Below are 18,409 nucleotides of genomic sequence, written 5' to 3' on the forward strand. Positions count from 1 at the left end.
AATTCAACAATCCTTTATATAATACCAGCAGCTTCAATCAATGAACAATTAAACAATAAAAACATCAGTTAAAACTTTTAAAGTGTCCCTATTTAATTTCATATAACACTTTTCCAGCAACATTCAGTGTTTAATCCCTTTGGTATCAATGTTCCATATTTTAAAATAAATATTGTTTCCTTTTTCAAAAGATTATATCTATGGGCTTCCCTGTCATTGTTTTTTAAACAAACCTGTTCTAAAATAGTTGCCTTAAGTCCTTCAGGATCTCCATTATGGCAACTTCTAAAATGTTGGGCTAAGGGGCTTTCTATTTTACCTGTCCTAATATCTCTCAAAGGTTCTAACAGTCTAACTTTAAATATTCTTTTTGTTTGTCCAATGTAGAACATATTACATGTACATTTGATAACATATACTATCCCTTCTGTTCTACAATTATATTCCCCATTTACACTAAAAGGCATGCCATTTATGGTCTGAAAAGTATTTATTATATAGGGACATCCTCTGCACTTTCTACAAGATCTCGTCCCCTTATTCCAAAGCTGCACAGACAAATTCATGTCTTGCCTTTGAAATTTAGTGTGTACCACCAAGTCTCGTATACTTCTGCCTCTCTTGTACAAGAATATTAACTTTTTATTCACCAGCCCATCTAATTCATCAAAACTTTTCAAAAATTCCCAATAATGGAGCATGATCTGTTTAATATTCTCACTCAACACATTATATCCTAAAACTAAAAATAAAGTATCTGTGTCCATTTTATCTCTTCTACTAACACATTCCCTTCCATGATTTTTTTATTTTTTTATCTTTTCCATATCTAATATTTAATACATGCTTCACATCTCTATCAATAATTTTCACATCATATCTTCTATTCCTGAACATTGCTGCAGTCTGTTCTAGTTCTTTTTTAAAAAAAATATTCTCATCATTGTACAATCTTGATATCCTTAAAAATTCCCCAAATGGTAATGATTCCAATGTGTGCTTTGGATGACAACTAATGCCAATCAGAAATTGAATCACCTCATTAAACTTCCTATGTATGCTCATTCTTATACATTTGCCCACTACTCCACACAAATTTATATCTAAAAATGAAACTTCCTGTCCATATTGTAGACCATCAAATACTATCTGAAACCTATTCCATTGTATTTCTTCCACAGAGTGTGGTACTAAATGTGCACCATCCTCACATAAAAAACTAAATCATCAGTAAACCTAAAATAAAATATTACATATTTGTTAAAAAAGAATGACTATATATGTATTCTTTTTCCATCATACCCATAAAAAGATTGACGTACATGGGGGGCAAAGGGAGAACCCATTGCTGTTCCTTGTATTTGATGGTAAATTTGATCTTCAAAGTAAAAAAAAAAATATTTTCCAAACTTAATTGAATTCACTCTAAAATATAATATGTTAAGGGACTACTACCCATTTGAAGTGTAAGGATTTCAAGCCCAAATTATGTCTGATGTTAGTGTAAAGGCTCTTCACATCTAGTGTTATCCAATACATGCCATCTTTCCATCTAACATTCTTAACTTTCTCTGAAAAATCAAAAGAATCTTTAATGTAGGATGGAAGCTGAATTACTTCTTTTACTAATACTTTATGTAATATAACACCCACATTGTGTAGAAAATATTTAGTAGCAGAAACTATTGGTCTACCTGGTGAATTCCTTAAATCTTTGTGGATTTTGGGACAACAATAAAAATAAACTGGCCCTGTTCCTTCACATGTAAATTTATTGGTAACATCACTGTCAGTCCAGTAACCTAATCTCAAGCCTTTCTGAATCAGATGTGTATAACTTTTCTTTGCTTCTTCTGTTCTATCTTCATTTACTATCTCGTATATTGTTTTATCATCTGACAACTCCAAGCACATTTTCAGATATTGTTCATAATGCATTATCACTATTTTATTACCTTTATCTGAAGGTTTAATAATGAATTCTCTTTGTTTAGAAAAATTCACCAAAGCTAAGCATTCTTGTTTTGACAAATTATATACAACATTCTTTTTGTTAAAATTTCTAAACAACACATCTAGTTCAAAATCAACTATCGAATGACATTTTTTAATGCCTTCATGAATACAAGGTGGCATAAACTTGCTCTTACTACTGACAGATGAAGTATCTATCAGACAATATGCATTCATTTCACTATTACAAGAAATGAATGAATCAAAATAATCAATTTCAAGCAAACTCTCATCACTGTCACATATGCTATTATGGTCATTCTCATTATTTATAGACACCATGCATTGCGTATTAAAATAATACCATAAATGCAATTTTCTAGCCAACTTATACAATTCAATTTTGCATTCATATTGTTTCGGTATTACTGCTGGCACAAACGTCAAACCATATTTTAACACATTGCATGAATGTTCATTTAAAAAACAACCAGACAAATTCACAATGAAATTTGCATTATTTGACAAACAGTTAATACCATTTGGTTCTCTTATTATTCCGCCATTGCCGCTGATGGCCCCCTCTCTGGGGCTCACGTTCTGAGTAACTTCTTTTTTGTTGCCTGTTATTCTCACCATGCAGGTGAAAATTATCCTGCATGTAATGTCCGTTCTTTGATGTAGGTAAGGGCGGGTAATCTCTCACATCTTCACCATCACTATGATACCTAATGTTTTCACTCGAAGATACTTCCATACTGGTATCATCTCCATTTGTCTCTCTCCTTACACCCACCCCTTCCTGAAAACGGACCCGAGATTGGGACCAATGATTGGTTTGTCTAAAAAAGGCAGTACCTTTCTCATAGTCTCGAAGGTCTCTTTCAATTTTATACATTTTTTGTTCCATCAACTTTTTTTCAAATGCACTTAATTTGTCTTGAATCTCACACAAACAAGATTCAAAACGTGTTCTCTCTATTAATGTCACTAAGTTATTGCAAACATCAGTAATATCTTTCTTGATTGTACAGAATTTTATCACATCCCATTCTACCAGGATGTTAGTCCATTCCTTAGAACAGAGATATGCTATTTCCCAATGCTGCTTAAACAATTTCTCCTTGGGTTTTGTTAAATCAAAAGGTAAAGATGGATATTTAACTGTTCTCAATCCCTGAGGAACTATAGCCAACTCCAAATATCTCTGCAAACTTGTCTGGTTATAATATGTAGCCATCTCTTTGTTTATTAAGTTGCTTAGTTTATTAATTAAAGTTTTTATCTGTGGTGGAAAGTCCATAGAATGTTGGCCAACTTCAGAAAAAGGATTAGCAACATGCTTATTTCTTGTCTCTGCAAAAAATCTTTCCCATACAAGCATAGATGATCCTTCTTCACTGCCTGTTAATCTCTCACCTCGATCTCTCTCATGATCCATGTTGGAACTCAAAAACCCATCCATTATTTGCTGAGAGGAGCCAAACTCTCCTCTCTGAAAATCCATGGAATATTCACTGTTGGATCACTGGCCATCAAAACGATACAGCTAAACAACACCAAGGTCATGTGCTTCAACACAAACGACACCACATATGCCACAAGAATTTTATTTCTCTAGCGCCTCGGCTACAAATAGCCTTCAAGGAGTAAAATACACAAGTTCAACAATCCTTTATATAATACCAGCAGCTTCAATCAATGAACAATTAAACAATAAAATAATCAATTAAAACTTTTAAAGTGCGCCTATCCAATTTCATGTAAGACTTTTCCAGCAACATTCAGTGTTTAATCCCTTTGGTATCAATGTTCCATATTTAAAAAAATATATTGTTTCCCTTTCAAAAGATTATATCTATGAGCTTCACTGTCATTGTTTTTAAAACAAACCTGTTCTAAAATTGTTGCCTTAAGTCCTTCAGGATCTCCATTATGGCAACTTCTAAAATGTTGGGCTATTTTACCTGTCCTAATATATTTCAAATGCTCTAACAGTCTTACTTTAAATATTCTTTTTGTTTGTCCAATATAGAACATATTACACGTACATTTGATAGCATATACTACCCCTTCTGTTCTACAGTTATATTCCCCATTTACACTAAAAGGCATGCCATTTATGGTCTGAAAAGTATTTATTATATAGGGACATCCTCTGCACTTTCTACAAGATCTCGTCCCCTTATTCCAAAGCTGCACAGACAAATTCATGTCTGGCCTTTGAAATTTAGTGTGTACCACCAAGTCTCATATACTTCTGCCTCTCTTGTATGAGAATATTAACTTTTTATTCACCAGCCCATCTAATTCATCAAAACTTTTCAAAAATTCCCAATAATGGAGCATGATCTGTTTAATATTCTCACTCAACACATTATATCCTAAAACTAAAAATAAAGTATCTGTGTCCATTTTATCCCTTCTACTAACACATTCCCTTCCATGATTTTTTATTTTTTTTATCTATTCCATATCTAATATTTAATACATGCTTCACATCTCTATCAATAATTTTCACATCATATCTTCTATTCCTGAACATTGCTGCAGTCTGTTCTAGTTCTTTTTTAAAAATATTCTCATCTTTGAACAATCTTGAAATCCTTAAAAATTCACTGTGGTTACATTCTTGAAGCTCAGTACAGAACACACACTTCTGCACCAGTAGTTTAATATCCACATAACATATAGCTCTCTTACATTTGTAAGACAAGCTTATGCATCATATTAATATTCACAAATGACATAGAATTATTTACAAAATTCCTGCTAGCTGGCAGCAACACATATGGTATGGTAACAGTTTTATTAGAATAATATATAATTACAGTCCATGGAATGGGTAAGGCCAATCTCTATCAAAATGGATTGGTTAATTCGAGCATAAAAAGGGAAGTTTTCTAGGCTTATAATAGCCAGCAAGGACAGCTAGCCTAGTACTTACCTATGAACCTTTGTATGGTGGGGCAAGCCTCCATGACCCCATGACATAAGAGCAAACTCCTACACCCTGGAACTGAACATATGCACTTCTGAGATAGCACTAACTCCGAGAGGAGGTAAAAATTGAAGAAAATGTTACACACAACTTGTTGCTCTCCTCAGAGTCTGGCTGACATAACAGGTCATGTGTGATCTTTTCAATTTGACATTCTGAGTGCCAATCAAGTCTACTGCAACAAACACTACAGATACATCCATGGACACCAGTCGCTAACGAAGTTTGTTAAATACATTTGGTGTAGTACAGGCACAAAGCCCATATTGTTTGGAATGCATTTGTGAACACTGTGCTGGGAATTTGAGGCATTTACAAATGGGAAGAGTTTTAATACCTTATGATTATTTCATCTTTATTCAATTTTATTGAATTCCAGTATTTTTGCACATACTTCTTTAGACCTTTTTTAAACGTTGCTATATTGTCCAGCTACTGTTTTTTGGACATTTTTCCCCTGGGTATCTTTTCAAAATGGGCATTGCACCCAGTCGGACTTTAAGCAAAAGCAAATAAATAAATAAGTAAATAAATAAATAAATAAATTCCTTTATCAATTAAGTAAGGTGAGTGGTCCGTAAACATTTTTTTAGCCACCTCATAGGCCTAAGGAACATAAAATATTTGTTAATAATTAACAACTACTTTGCTAAGTTTAAAAAAAAAATCAAGTTACAGGGCAAAAATAAACTCCTGCTTTCTAGTGCCTTCCTCAGATCCCGTCTGAAGGAAAACACGAACAAGCAACATCAGCAGTTAAAAAAAGAAATGATTAACAGACAAAAACAACAACAAAAACAACTAATGGCAAAAAGGAACAGTAAAATAAACGAAAAGTTGAAAACCAAACACCTATACAAAAGTGAGTTATGATTCATATGGTGTAAGAGTATATAACTGTGTTATGAATACAGCTTCTTTATACTGCAAAACATGTTTCAAATTCCTGCGACCTTGTACTGGAGGTGCACATTGCTGTAAAGTACAGTTTTGAGTATTTAAAAAAGGATCAGAAGGATCCTAAGGAAGAGCCCCAGATCCTGATACCCTACACCCTTACATTCTGTGTGAGAGCAAAAAAAAAAGTCCGCTGTCTGATCTGACACTCCTTTCCTCTTACGGAGGAGGTTCAGGTCCTAATGTCCTGTTGCTGACCGCACACTCTCATGCTTATGTGAGGAGCAAAGAAATGAAAAAGAAAAAAAAATGCCTATAGCACCCCCTGACACCTTTTGCCCAATGCAGCTGTCTACTTTACCCCAATGTGGACATGCTCTACTCATCACTCATTAGACATATTATAGAGTACAACACCCCTTTTGGTATGTACCTCACAAGACATCTACAACAGCTGGAAAGGCCGCAGAAATACCTCACAAAGAGGATTACTGGCCTCAAACAGATGCCCTACGCAGATCATCCCAAAAAACTCCAGCTTTACTCCGTCGCATATAGCCTACTCAGAGGTGATCTCTGCCTATCATGCAAAGCTATGTCAAACCCTGAGCTGTTGGACATGCCCCACTTAAAGAAATGCCAATACTTCCGAGCTACACACTCTAGGGACCTAAACCTTGTCACCACAATAAACAGAACATGCCGGAGGGATAGATTCCTGTCCCAGAGACTTCCCATACTCTGGAATAAACTACCTATCTATATCAAACAAAGCTCCTCATTAGCACTCTTCAAGAAAAATCTTGATTGGATGGGACATAGGAAATTCACTCTGTGGATCACCTCTGTGGCTCTGCTCGACAGTGGCACAGGAAAATAATTTTCTTGGGTGGTAAAAGCCAGGGTACCTTTTTGGCTGGGCTTGTGTAGGCCCCAGGGCCGATAGCCTAGTACCTACCTATGAACCTATGAACCTATGCTTCTGGTTGGTAAGGAGAAGTGGAACAGAGCAGCTGATATGCTGCCCTGCATGCCAAGGTATTTTTGTATGCCATAAATTGGTGGAGTTAATGACATCATGTGATCACTGCATGTAACATCAGTTAGTTCTTTCCCACCCTTCAATAGCCTCCTGCAATTTAACAGACATTTACGGTACCATCCCCATCACAGTTTGCTGGTAATGTTGCTCCTTCCCAACAACCCACCCAGTTCCTCTAGCTCCAGAGTCAGTGCTCAGACTTGGGCTAGCTGGCTCATAGTCAGAGCTCCATCTGTCTATGGCAGAGAACTGGGCAGTACTACCACTTTTCTATCCAGTCACGTGACAGAGCTATGTAAACTTGGTGACTTCTTACATTACTTCATCTCCTTTTATGTATATCGGCTTACAGTTGTATTGTTCAATAAACACTTCATCTTCAAAGGCCATGTTAGCATTTTCTGAACTGCTAGAATTTACACTACATTATGCTCAGCTGGTCTCAGAACAGACTTTAATGTTTATAACTTTGTATTGTCATTCTTGGTGAAACATCTGCAGATATAGAAGTTTTGATCTAAAGAACATGGTTTGATAACTGTAAGCTAATCTGTTTGTTTATACTGTTACCCTGGAATAGTAATTAATTTTTCGTGTCAGCGGTACTTCTGTCATTGTGTAACATTTATGTTCCTGAGTGAGGCAGGACTTATTCCACTGCTTTTCTCCATTCATAATTGACAATCTCTGAGCTTCTTGGCTTATGTTACTGGAATGCTGACATTCTGCTCTGGGTTATTATGAAGCTGATCTGATGTGTAATACTACAGTATCTAGACTGACTTTGTTATAGTGTGCTCAAAACCTCTTGGTGTATAAGTTAATATGAAACACTGCATAATTTTGTTAACGGATCCATGTGGTGTTCTGAAAAACTGTCATAAAAAGACCCTTGTGCATCTCCTACAAATAGAGACTTTGAGATGCCTTTGCTGCTGAGTAGTGTACATAAGTAAGTAAACCTTTCTATGTCATTCCCAGCAAAGTTTGTCTGTCACTGTTATTGCTAAGGAGAGTGTTGCTTTTAACTTGTGTAGAACACAACTGATGTCTATCTATTTATATAAATGTTTTTACATTTACATCTGTATATATAGGTAGATATGACTGATCTGTAGTAACGTACTTATAGTTGAGCATTGCTGTCTGGTAATGTATGCATTTTAAGCCGTGTTAGTACTACTTGCATTGTTCTATATATGTCTCCAGATCCAGGATTGTAAAAGAATATCAAGATTTTTGTGTCATGTTTTGGGTCTTTTCCTCTTAACATTTTTGGTTTTATTGCAAATCATTGAGGAATTTGATTCATACATTGAAAAAATCTATTTCAGTAACAGAAAACCTAAAAGTAAACTTCAAAAAAACATGTAATCTGATGAAGAAAACAAACAAAATCTGTAAGATGTCAGTCGATCCTGTCCACACAAAAAATAAATCCTCCACAAACCGTGCATAGTAAGCAATATACTTCATTAGATAGTTACTCTGCTCAAAGATATATAGAGACTCCAATCCATGTTTGCATAACTGTTTGCACACATGGTGCCCATTGCAACAACTGTACACTTCCTTGAAATTGTCCAGTAAAATAACAAAACAAGTCATCATGGGCATTCAGAATCACCAGTTAGCTGAAACACCTGATGTTAATAAGGATCATTTGCATATATCCCGTGTGCTTCTGATACAAGAGGTTTGGGAGGTCTCTTTTTGGAAGTTCTAGCTTTTCTGGAGTTTTCATGTTGTTTTTACTGACTGGTTTTTCTTTGACCTTCTCACTCATTGTTTTAGTTTGTTGTTTGGGATATTTTTGCAGTGACCCTAATGAAAATGAACATCAGCTGGGTATAACAGCCTTGTGTTTCTAATGCTTAGTCTGACACTCTGCTTGTGCTGTGCTAATGAGGTCATAACAAGGCTGAAATATGCAGATCCACAGCTAGTGGGGGTTGACTTTATTGGCCTGAAATTGTCCAGTAAAATGACAAAACTATTCATGGGCATTCACAATTGCCACTTAGCTGAAACACCTGATGTTCATAAGGATCATTTGCATATATCCCGTGTGCCTCTGATACAAGAGGTTTGGGAGGTCACTCAGTGGAAGTTCTAGTTTTGCTGGAGTTTTCATTTTGTTTTTTACTGATTGGTTTTTCAGTGACCTTCTCACTCATTGTTTTAGTTTGTACACTTCCTTAGGGAATTGTTTTCCTTACTGCATCAAATCATGCTGTCCAGGAAGGTTTTCAGATCGTTGGATTCTATTGTTTGTAACACTCCTTTTGTCTCTTCTTGGCTAATACACACAGACCAGTGTATAATGCTCCCACAGTGGGTTTTCAAACTGCAAACCCCCAACAATCAGAATCAATAAAATCAAATCCCTGAAAGAGAAAATGCAATCTCACCACAAATTTTAAGTGTATTACATCCCTTGTCCCTGTGCACCCCCAATGTGGAGGTCAAGCCCCATCCATACTCCTAAACTTATACGTACCAACTCAGTGGTCACACCAAGTCAAAAGAAAAGGAGAAATATAAAATGGCATAACTGCTGCCTCTCTGACAGTGATTTCATATGGAAAATATCCTCGGTGTCTAGAGCCTTGAATAATTCATGCTTAAGGAATTGTACATCTTCCAGAACTAGGGTAACTATATATAACTTCACACCTACAGGCACAGATGGTTCGCATAACAAGTATAAAAATATGCTGTCATGCATAGTTTTAAGTTTAGTTCTTTTGTATTCACTGGTAAACATTTGTTTGAATTGTAAAAAAAATATGCCAAAGGGAAGGGCAGGATGACATCATTCTCAGATGCTGGTGTTCATAGGTTCATAGGTTCATACTAGGCTATCTGCCCGAGGGCATTTACAAGCCTAGCCCATCGTTTTGTGGCTTACGCCACCCCTTTAGTATTGGGAACTATACCCATTATTTTGCTGTGCCTCTGTCGAGCAGTGACACTGAGGTATAGGTTCATAGGTTCATACTAGGCTATCTCCCGAGGGCATTTACAAGCCTACGTGTCATTGTTTGAAACCAATAGAAATGTTAAGACTGGTTTCCATGTATAACCCTGCATGAATTTGTTTTTTTATAGTCTGATATGATGTCATCTGTGACTTGGGAAATATGTAAAAACATACTTGCTCTTCTGGTTGGGCTGCGGGGTGGGAGTGGGGGTGACAGCCCCTTTGCTGCATGCTGGCATTATTGTAAAGAACCAAAAGAAATTTCTACCTTTAATTATTTATGAAGGAAATGCACAATTTATGATGAAACCAATATCTTCCCATTTATATAATATTGCTTGTACAGCAGTATGGCAGCACCTGTCTGCATTTCTTATTTGCATTTTTCATTATTTCTAGGCCGAATTTGCCTGGCTGCCAGTAACCAGTGTCGTTCATCTTATAACATGCCTGTACATCTGCAAAAGTATTATGTGGTGCTTAAAGTAAGTTACCCTAAATTCTCGTCCTTTTCATGAACTAGAAGTACAAGCCATGGTCATAGGATATTTGTAATAGCCTGACGCTTTGCGTCAGATGTTTTATGAATTTCATTTGAAAAATGTTACTTTGACCACTGTATTTTTCCTGAGTTCAAGTAATGATCTGTTGATGTACCCACCTTTACTAATCCCAGCCACTACAAAAGATTAATAGATGCTGTATTGTTATTCAGTTTCTTTGGTAACGTTTCCATGTAGGTCAGAAAGTTCTTTGAAAGTGCTGCTTTGCAAAGGTTTGATGTTCAAAGTAATTAGTCAATGAACAGTCCTGGCATGTTGTAGTAGAGATCTTCATCATCACATGTAGTAAGGGCAGTGGTAAGTCATCCTACTTCAAGTAAATGTATTGCGGATTTCATGGTACAGCCATCAGTGGGTGGGTAATGTTGTTATAATCAGGTGGGTCTTTGAAGGTGCAGTGTCTGAAGTAAAATGAGGAGTGACGGAGGTGGGATGCATGGAGTAGCAATGCTTTCCATGCAGGGATTTCAGATGTAGAATGAAGACAACAGTACAGTAAGGAGTGGGAAATGGATGGGGAACATGGACAGGAAATGGTTAAGTCACAGCAGAATGAAGAACAGAGATTACTGAATTAAGCATGAAGCATTTTCTTGAAGGTCTCCAGAGAGCAGTCGTACTGGAAAAAGGAGAAGCTGATTTATATGTAGAGCCAACTTAGAATGATGTTGTAAATGAGGTCCACATTACTGCTAGTCTAATAAGGAAAAGTGTGAGGTAGATATTTTGTAATGCATTTTTTGGGGGGATGGGGGATAAGCTCTAAACATAATGTTTTTAGAGACTGCAGACATGGTATAGTAATCTGCTCTGTATGGTATGCCACAAACAATCTCAGAACATAAATCATGCAGGAAAAGTACTGTGAATTCTGAACCTTAATTTCAGTAAAAGAATGATTCTATGCAATGTGACTGGCAAATTTACCAAGACCAATTATATCAACCAAACTGTCCTTACAATGGGGTAGAAAGATTTCCTTTTTAGACATAATGTTAGAAGGTATAACTGGTAAGGAAGTTGCCACAAGGCTATATAGAAAATTTGATGTAGTAAATCAATTTATGTTAGGTAATAGTTGTCATCCAATCCACACTTTAGAATCATTACCATATGGTGAATTTTTAAGAATATCCAGAATTTGTAACAACAATGATGATTTTGAAATGGAATTACTAAGATCATCAGATATGTTTAGAATGAGGAAATATAATATTGATGTTGAGAAAAGCATGGATAGAGTCAGAAAGGAGAGATATAGAAAAAAAATATATAATAGACATCCAAAAGAAAATATGAAGGTATATAAAAATGTAAACAGTTTTTTTGTAGTTCTAACATATAATTTGTTTGAGTGAGACTGCTAAACAAATTATAAAACATTATTGGCAATTCTTATTTAAGTTTCAAGAGTTGGCAGGTTTAGTAGAACAGAATTTGATATTTTCTTATAAGAGAGGAGCAAATCTGAAAGATATGTTAGTTCAAACAAAGTTCAGGAGACCACAAATAAGGTTAGCACAACAGATTCACTTCTTAGGTACTGCACCTTGTGGTAGATGTTTGTATTGCAAACATATTGTGCAGACTTTTTCTAGTATTAATAATATTAAATTTGACGCTGCTGCAACATTTAGTTGTTTAACAGAGAGTGTAGTCTATGCTATAAAATGTGGATGTAATAAATTTTATATAGGTCAAACAAAGAGAATGTTCAAAATTAGGTTACTAGAACATTTAAGGAACATTAGAATGAATAAAGAAGAAAGCCCCTTGGCTCAACATTTTAAATTATATCATGAAAGTGATCCTAAAGATTTAACAGCTACAGTTGGGAGGGTGGCCTAATGGTTAAGGTGTTTGCCTTACAAACACAAGGTGCATGGTTTGAGTTTCACGAGGGATAATTGGCTAGGCTTAAAATGGCTCACAAGGGCAGTTAGCTTAGTATGAACCTATGAGTATTGCAACAAATACAGGTAGAAAATGTGAATGATAAAAGAAATATGTTATTATATAAGGAGACTATTTTTATTTTGAAATTTGGGACTTTGATCCCACAGGGTTCAAATATAGATTGTTATTGGAAATGTGTTGTTTAGTTTAAGAAATATGTATTTTTAAGTCATATTGTTTAAATAGAAATTTAAATATTTAAATGTTTAATTATTTAATTAAGTGTTTTACTGAATATTTAAGGGTATAAAATGTGAATCAGTATTATTTTGAATTTACTCCTTGAAGGCTAAGCATTAGCCGAGGTGCTAGAGTGTTTTTTAATAAACTGGGATTTACTTGACTAAAAGTTGTTTGTTTATTCTCCTGACAGTCCATCTGATCAATGCTGGTAATGTAAAACACATTTTAAAGCATTTTTTTCAGGGGGAGACTACACCCTGTATCCCTATCAAAGTGTGGCCTCTGTCTCACACCCCCAATTTCTAGATATAACTCCAAGGTAGCTGTAATTCTGAAGAAAAGAACATACATTTCCCTTTCTTTTCAATCAGTACAACCTCATGAGTAAGTATGTCTTTGAGATTGAGGTGTGGAGGTAGAGCCCCGCAGCCGTACCTCGCAACTGCTATGATTTTGGCCCTCAGATTTAGCCTTGCTCCTCCAAGATTTATGAGGTTCCTTATAAAGTCATACTTGTTTATCTGCACATACTTTATTAAATACATAAATAAAACCAATACAAGAATTCACTAACTATATTAGATGAAGTATATAAATACCTAATGTGAAAAATAAGAAACCGTTCCTCTTTCTGCCCCCCGCTAAGATTTTTAAAAGCCAGTGGTATGATTTTTAATGCTTGGAGGTTGAGAGGTATGGATTCAGAACCTCCCTAAATGTTGATGAGCTTTAAAGTAATGTTAAATGGGGTCTATATTATGTCCACGAAAACCCCTTTAGGCAAACAACTGTACGATGAATGATAACCAGTGAAATCTAACTCCCTCGAATAGCCATTTCAGTGATTTTTTTCCTAGGGGAAAAAAACGCTTGGCCAACCAGACAAAATTTAAAACCTTTCAAAGTGGGGGGCTCCCCACTAACACCCAAACTAAATATACCAAGTCTGAGATTGCACTACAGTGGGGAAAAGGGCAAATTCCTGATGATGGCCAACCGTATTTTTTCCCTATCAAAAAATTATCTGAAATGGCCATTCATGGGATTTCACTGGTTATCATACGGCGAAGAGCCATTCGCTGAAAGGTGTTTTCACGTACATAATATAGATAATATAGACCCATTAAATGTACCATGACAGCATATTATGTGGTGCAAAATCACCCATGGAAGATAAATTAAACATCAGGCAGTTAAGAAATGCAGAAAAGAATGAATTAAGTTTACAATTAAATTACAAGTTATATGCAGGGTTCACAGAGTATCAAGCACCACATCTGCTTAAACACAGTACAAAAAGTGGGAACAGTAATGCAAGCAAACGTTATAATAATTCTGTAGTAGAACTGAACATTCGCAGGTGGTTACTAGGCTTGCAGTTCAAGGGACCACTGAAGGGCCTAGCTCAGATTCCAAGTAGCTTCAAGTTTTGTTTGGCTGAGTGACTTGCTCAATGTTACTCAGTAAGTAAGTGAGGGATGAGAGAATCAAACCCTGTACCACAAGAATTACATCTCGCAGTTTTAACCCCTGTGCTAACTGACATGCATTAAGTGTTATTAAGAATACTGGTTCCTCTTTGGACTACATTGTAACAGTTTTCTGTATGATTAGTAGCATTTCTTTTCACTTTAGTATGTACAGAGGTAAATGATTCAGTTGCAAGGATTATTGCACATGTACTGTTACCTACAAACTAGCAGTTATATGGTTTGGATGATCTGCCAGAAGTCCATAATGAGATGTCTGGGTGCCTTTGTAGATAAAATACTCAACATATGTGTCTTCTGGCATATGCTTTATGTTAGGATATTTCTGAACTGAAACTATAGAGGAGATTGTTAATTTGTTAGATGCTGAAAGTGATCCTGGTTCAAGCTGCTTAAAATATTTTACTATTGTATATATGTCTTTTATAAATCAGAGGTGCCATGGACAAATTATTCCACATATATTTTTTAATAAGTTCTCATTTTATTAATGACTGACAGTCAGTCTCTAAACCTTAAAGCATCTTGTTATATATATTCTTTTAGACAGTTAAAAATGTTTATATATATATATATATATATATATATATATATATATATATATATATATATATATATATATATATATATATATATATATATACACACACACACACACACACACACACATGCACATAGGTGTGCTGATTTTGTTGAAACACCCACACATCAACATTTACATCTCCAACCAGAAAACGTTTACATCGCTACAAGTAACAGCCTTGGTACATGTAAAAATAAAAGTAAATAAATTAAAAACATTTTTTTCCCAAGGGGACATTCCCTAACTCCCTGCAAATTATATATACTAACTCCAAGATTGCACAATGTCAGGGAAAGGGCATATCCCCCAACGCTGAGAAGTGGGTGATCTTGCACACCTATCAATCATCAATTTAGCTGACCACATTTTATTGACTAAACAAAGTTAGTGTCAACAAAATTCAGTCTCTCTCTCTCTCTCTATATATATATATATATATATATTTTTTTTTTTATGCTTTAAGCTCCACTGCCTTTCTGTCATCAACCCCCCCTCCTCAATTAGTCAGCCTATTTGTTCCTTACAACCGGGAGCAAGCTGACTTGGAGGGCCATCATTCAGACAGCCATTAGGGTTTCAAAGATTTTTCTTATTTAGTTTCCTCAGTCTTAACCCCAACCACCCATCACTTTAATGGGGCATGACATGCAATGGGCCATTTGCACAGACATGCCTTCACTTCCACAAGGAGTGCTGCCCCTCACCGTGTGACATGAGCTGCAACCTCTAACAGGAAGTTGCATCACTTAGTCTACCTGTAAGTGCTTACAGACCTCTCCCTCTCCCCAGGAGAGATGTGCTGGTCTTGCCTCTTCACTGCTTGACTCTTCAGTGCTGGGAATGCTAAGTGACAACCAGTCACTGGGGTTACAGTTGGGACTCCATCTTCCTGCTCCATAATGCCATTAGATTACTGTAATATTAACTGTAATTATTTGTAGCCCTCGTTAAAATTAAAGCTGAATAACCCTACATAGATTCTGCTTTATGAACTTCATGGGTTGAATGTCAACCGTATTTGTTTTGGATAAACTTGCCCATCCCTCCCTCAAGCAGGGGTGCAAAAGCTAATCTTGATCTGCTTAGTTACTTCCAGCTGGGTTTGTGCCATATAAGTGAGTCATGCCAGTAGAAACTCTTGCACCCTGTAAGCTAGATGCACCAAAAGAAACTTGCCGACAGATGCTTATGTCCTCTTTAAAGCAAGCCATTATATGAAACTGTTAGAGTGTGAGGTATAGGTTCTCATTGTCAGAGTGGCAACTTGCTGTGTTGGCTATACTGCAGCTAATTGCAGCATACAGTCCATGTGTAATCACTATGATGGCCAGCAAGCCAGCACCAGACATCATAGCTGTTAACAGGGGAATGTTCCCCTCAGATTATGTCTGACGGGCTTAAGATAAACCGTGCCTATCACTGACTGATGGCCAGCAAGCCAGCACTAGACATCATAGCTGTTAGCAGCGGAAGGTTCCCCTCAGACTATGTCTGAAGGGCTTAAGAAAAACTGTGCCTATCACTGACTGATGGCCAGCAAGCCAGCAGTAAACATCATAGCTGTTAGCAGCGGAAGTTTCCCCTCAGACTATGTCTGAAGGGCTTAAGATAAACTGTGCCTGTCACTGACTGATGGCCAGCAAGCCACCACCAGACATCATAGCTGTTAGCAGGGGAAGGTTCCCCTCAGACTATGTCTGAAGGGCTTAAGATAAACTGTGCCTATCACTGACTGATGGCCAGCTAGGCCAGCACTAGACATCATAGCTGTTAGCAGTGGAAGGTTCCCCTCAGACTATGTCTGAAGGGCTTAAGATAAACCGTGCCTATCACTGACTGATGGCCAGCAAGCCAGCACCAGACATCATAGCTGTTAGCAGCGGAAGGTTCTCCTCAGACTATGTCTGAAGGGCTTAAGATGAACTGTGCCTATCACTGACTATATAATCTGCTAACAGATGCCAGCTCAATAGATGTAAGCTGTTAACAAGCTGCTTCCTGTAGCCCAGGTTTGATGCCTTCACCCATTTGCCTAGTGTGTGACTGTGAGCAAATCACTTAACCAGATAATGCTGTATGTGAAAGGATAAATTAGGCTCCTCAGTGGTCTCCTACTCAGCATGTCCAGCAACTATCTATATAGTATAAGGGAATTGATGTATGCAGAGGAAACAAATGGTGTGTCATGGGAGTAGGAGCATTGGATCAGGATTAGGAGCGACAAACTTCACTAACAAATGCATTCATTTGTTAGATGTTTTTAAGATATTTTATAACTCTGCGGAAATGTGTGTTTGTGTACATATTGCAGCAGCAGTACTGATACAGTACAAGTACTTCCCAAAGACTGATGGGAAGTACAAGTACTTCCCAAAGACTGATGGGATACTGATTATCATTGTCCTCCTCAAGTGCTAGTACAGCAGCAGTTTGGCACCTACAGGCCACCACCCCCAAACCCAGCCCTGTTTCATTGCTGCTTTCTTACCAGCTCACATGCAGTGCTGTCTTATTTATCATAATATAATGTACTGGACACTCCCTCAAAAAAAAAAAAAAGAAACTATTGTCCATACTAATGAGGTTCAAAATTATTGAAATCTCACAGAAGCGGCCTTAGGTCAACTGGTGCCCCCCCACACCACCCAGTGTCCCCATCCTGATCAACCTACACCAAATAAATACTGGAAAAGCACCCCTGCTAGAGTGGCGCCCTAGGCGGCTGCCTAGTTGGCCTATGCCTAAGGCTGGCTAGTAGCATTACATATCTCAGCCAGTTTGTAATACCGTTCTGACCCTGCTTTGACACTGCACTGTTACACACTTCACTTTCCACTCCATGAAGCCAAAGCACTGAGCCCAAAAATAGCAAAATTCAATTTTTAAAAGCTGTTTTTGTATGTTCTTCACTCTCCTTGTGGGAGCTTTATTCCCAACGTTCACCTCCAAACTTCTTGTGAAATACCTCCAAGTTCACTCTACCTGAGAGAGGGGACAAAAAAATTAAACTGTTTTGCACTTTCAGGACTCGTGGTCTTTATAAGTACATATATATTAGTGCCCAGACACCAACTGCAGAGATTTTGGTATTAAAACAACCAAGAACAGCATTCTAGAATGCCAACAGAGTATCTTTGTCCAGAGAATAAAACAAGTCACACACTGCAGAGCAGATGGTGCACTTAAGGAATAAGATGGAGGAACGAACGGAGGGGCAGAAGAGGAACTTGAGAAACAAGAGATAACCGCAGTATGACTGCTTGTTTTCTTTTCAGTGGATGAAAAGAAGTGATACAAAGATATGCCATTTTTTGAAAATGCAGATCACATAGTATTTTAACAGACAATGTTTGACTGCAAATGTAAAACTTGTCATTTTGATCTTTGCAAGCATTTTCTTGATAATAAAAACTATAAAGTTTATTAGGTGTTTAAACAGTGGTGAAGTTTTCTTACAGACAAAGTATGTAACAGAGCACAAAGTAAGCAAAACAGAAGATGAATAGATGGTTCATTTTTCCACTTCTTTCAAGTTTTCTTTAGAACAGAATCTGTAAGCAATCATTATTCCAACATGTAGTGATGGCGTAAGCAGACTACACAAGTAAGGAAGGGTGCACTTCTCCATCTTACAGTGTAACAAATGCCTGGCTTTCTCCTCAGGAGGCCATGCCCTCTGTCTGTTGTGAGGGACATTATTCAGTGCAGAAAACAAACACATCTGTAAACACAGCTGGCCTATGAGTGAACTTCTTCCT

At 36.8% G+C, this 18,409-nt stretch overlaps 1 protein-coding gene across 3 annotated transcripts in view; it reads left to right on the forward strand.

Annotated features, from left to right (window-relative positions):
* The window catches only part of CHST3 (carbohydrate sulfotransferase 3), an 840,714-nt gene that overhangs the window by 101,530 nt on the left and 720,775 nt on the right, over nucleotides 1-18,409 (forward strand). For 2 of the 3 annotated variants that reach the window (XM_044056902.1, XM_044056901.1), the window contains exon 2: nucleotides 10,276-10,361. The exons of the other annotated variant lie outside the window; for it this stretch is intronic. The gene's annotated coding sequence lies outside the window, so the exon portion shown is untranslated. The remainder of the gene's footprint in view (nucleotides 1-10,275; nucleotides 10,362-18,409) is intronic. 3 annotated transcript variants of the gene reach the window in all.

This window comes from Protopterus annectens, chromosome 14.part0 (genome assembly GCF_019279795.1).
Source record: "Protopterus annectens isolate FY-2018-M chromosome 14.part0, PAN1.0, whole genome shotgun sequence".
NCBI classification, from domain to species: domain Eukaryota; kingdom Metazoa; phylum Chordata; order Ceratodontiformes; family Protopteridae; genus Protopterus; species Protopterus annectens.